Here is a 3,878-nt window from a genome sequence, read left to right as displayed (position 1 = left end):
TGATGGGCCGGATGGATGGGCCGTGGCTGGATCCCAGTAAAAGGGGCAGGGGAAAGCTCAGTCGACTCAGGCGCCAGCAAGGTGGGGGAGTGGAGTACTGGTTTGGGCTGCTGCTCATCAAAGATGAGCTTGTAGGGCCTTTTCGGGTTGAGGATGGAGTCAAGCTCAACTCCAGTCCTACTGCCAGTTTCTGGAAGACACCTTCTTCAAGCAGTGGTACAGGAAGAAGTCTGCATCCTTCAAGAAAAACCTGTGGTTACACCATGCAGGACAATGCTCCATCTGCAGCGTCCAAGTACTACTCCACAAGCGTAGCTGGCAAGAAAGGAGTCTGCAAAGAAAGAAAAACTAAGCAGCTTGGCCTCCTTGTTCACCTGATCCCCAAGACCCCATAGAACCATGGTCCATCGTAAAATGTAGATTTACAAGGAGGAAAACAGTACCTCTCTGAACAGTGTCTGGGAGGCTGTGGTTGCTGCCTGCGCTTAATGTTGATGGTGAACCTTAGATCAAAACACTGAAAGCCAGAATCCATGGATGCTTGAGCTTTGGAGTGTCCTTACAAAAGAAGGAGTGGCTATATTGAGTCACTGGTTGTTTTGTTTGTTTTGAATGTCAGAAATGTATTTGTGAATGTTGAGATGTTATATTGGTTTCCTGCTGAAAATAAATAATTGAAATGGTGTTATATATTTGTTTTTTGTTAAGTTGCTTATAATAATTATACTGGTAATAGTCATCTACTTTAGATATCCTCCTAAAATAGCTACAACTAAAAACTACTTCAAAATATTCAGCTTTGATATTAATAGGTTTTGGAATCATTGAAATTTGGTTGTTGTTGTTCAATAATAAAATTATTCCTCACAACTACAACTTGCCTAATAATTCTGCACTCTGTATAATATATGTGTATATATATGGGTTGTGTGTGTATGGATGTAATATATAGATATATCTATAATATATATATATACATATATATATATTAGTGGAAAAAGGCATAGATTAATTTTTATTAATCCTAGATTAATCTCACGTATCTGGGAAAATTAATCTAGATTAATCTAGATTAAAATGGCTCATTTGAATTCTGCCGGAAGGCATTCAAATTATGTTCAATAAGATGTACTTGTTAGTACTGAGAGCGAGAGCTATGTATTTAGTGGTGGGCATAGATTAATTTTTTTAAATCTAAGATTAATCTCACCGTAATCTTGGAATTAATCTAGATTAATCTAGAGTAAAATGTTGTGCGCTCATTGGAATTATGCAGAGAGCCATTCCAATTATGGTTCAATAAGACCTAGTAATTATTAGTACTGGTAGGAGCTGTGCTGCACTCCAAACATAGTAGTTTAGCGACGACTCTTCCCTCGCGGCTACATTTGCTTGGCCCGGCATCTTCAGCCATATAGCTAAAGGGCTCACGTTGCGTTTCGGTGGTTAGCGAGGGACTGGAAAGAACTCCTACATAAGTAAACTAATTCCGCATTGCACAGAGTTGCAAAACAACCTTCGCTCTGTTTCACAACATACTCCGTCTGCAGTGCGTTTGCGTTGCATTTTTTCTGTACGCACCATGTTACCGGATTCCAGCATTCCATGCAGTTCTTGGTCACGTCAGTGCGTTCCAGAGGCGTGTGCGTCCTGCAGTGCATGACGAAGCGCATCTGATCGCGGGCAGTAAAAAAATATTCGATACATGGATTGACACGCGAAAGCGCGTAATTTTCACAATAAATGTCATACTAATTCAAAGCCTACTGTTTTTCACAAGCCTACATGGGGTTTTTGGAGCTACTTTACGTAACCCTTAGTTGGCCTCTCTGCGCGTGACCAGTCTCCTCTAGGCGAGTTCCGGGGGTGGTCGGTTAAAAAAAGAAAAAGGAGCACCGCTTAGATAAACACAGGCAACATGAATAAGGCCTATTGCACTTTTATGGAAAACAGAAAAACAAAGTTCATTAAGATACAGTCACGATTGATTATAATAAAGATTTAAATGCAAAAAGGCACGAGAGTCGACTATGTTTCTGTCAGCGGTGCTTTAATTCTTAAATATTTCGCGATACCCCAACACGAAGAGTGGGCTAAATTGTTGTGTTTAAATGTTTTGCTCGCTTGCTAGAGCACCTTATTATACAAACCTAGAAGTCAAATCCATGAATAATATGTTGTTGTATATTTATTCAAATTTAAACTAATGTCTATGATTTTGAAAGACTATTTACTGTTCTGTGATAAGAGACCACCTTATTTTTAACATGGTTTTGGAAAATATAGAATGATAGACAAATGTGTTGTGTTTATGGAACTAAACAGCCGCTTGGATCAGTAAGCGGACTGGAAGCGCTCCTGTGTAGAAGCACATATGAGTCCGTGCTGCTTCTGCACCACATCAGTATAAAGCCTTATGGACTGCGTGCTTGCACTGCTGAGTGAATACGTGTAAAACAGGCATAGGTCTTGTCTAGGATTTTTTTGGGAAGCATGGTAATTCCACGGTGGAGGCATACACACAGGTGCGAAGGCCTAGTTCCGCCTCCTACAGTTGCAATTTGTCTAGGTATGCATCAAAGCTAAAAACTATCGCGGTAGAAAGTCATCGCAAGCGCTGCGTGAAGTATAGACCCAGCTCCCCCAACCCAGCTTTGAGAATAGATTAATGGGATGTTTGGTCTTATAGGCCCAGATAAAGATCTCACGTTAAGCATACGTCATGGCCCACCACTAATCATAGATATATATAATATATATATATCTATATACTAATATATACTATACTATATCCTTATACTATATAATTAGTATGGAGAGGCAGGGTATTTTAACAATTTAACAATAAATTTTATTATTCAAAATGGAGTCGGACAGTAGTTCACTAAACAGTAACACTTCACTTCACTTGTATAAAATTTCTTAATTCCGATTTATATATATATTTTATTTCCTATTTGTATTTAAGAATTTAAAACACGATAACTGTTTACTGGCTTAAACAAGCTAATACCAAACCAACAAGTGCAGGTTTATGCGCAGGAAAGCACAGCTTTTCAAATGTAAACACATCTAAAATGAATGAATAAAATATTAATATTTTTTATTGTTTTTTTCTCCACAAACCTACTGTATGTTGTATATTTTTTAGTCACCATCAATGAACCTGCAGAACATTCATTATTTAAATAGATCTTTTTGCAGTTTTAATATTCACAGACACAGTCTCTCTCTCTCTCTATATATATATATACACAATCTGACCTGTTTTTTATTAATTCATCAAAAATAAGACAAATTCCATTAAATTCCACATATAAAGTAAAATGTTTTATGTTTGGAATCCTGCGGATTCCATACATGTTTTACCTTCCATACATTGGAAATCATAAGGAATTTTCACTAATGTAGCCAAACGAATATAGAAGTAAGCTCATTGTGGAGTAAAAAGAGGCGGGGCACATTAGTTTTTTTTATTTACTTTAGTTTGGAGTCTCTATCCAACTTCATTTGACAACGGTAGCATTAAATAACCATTTTTCAACAGGACACAAGGCCCACCCAACGCTTTTGCCGTCTATTGGACTGCAAAAAGATATATAACTTTTCAATCTGCTCATTGCACAGGTGTACTGACAACCTATGTTGACACCGTGGTGTGTTAGAATTTTGTATACGTAATAAGCACGACGATTATTTTCCAGACCTCTCACTTTATTACCGAACAGTTAAACTTTACATGTTTTTCACCTAAGCGCCCTTCTTCTTCTCCCTTTCTATCCTGTTGTACACACTTCTTCTTCTTACAACGTTCCCGAGAGGGTAGCAATTGGATATTTCAGACACACATTTCCCCTTTTTGTAAAAAATACTTTCTA

The sequence above is a fragment of the Cyprinus carpio genome, unplaced genomic scaffold, assembly GCF_018340385.1.
Source record: "Cyprinus carpio isolate SPL01 unplaced genomic scaffold, ASM1834038v1 S000006814, whole genome shotgun sequence".
Taxonomy (NCBI): domain Eukaryota; kingdom Metazoa; phylum Chordata; class Actinopteri; order Cypriniformes; family Cyprinidae; genus Cyprinus; species Cyprinus carpio.
The sequence above is the reverse complement of the archived record's forward strand: the minus strand, read 5'-3'. Positions refer to the sequence as shown.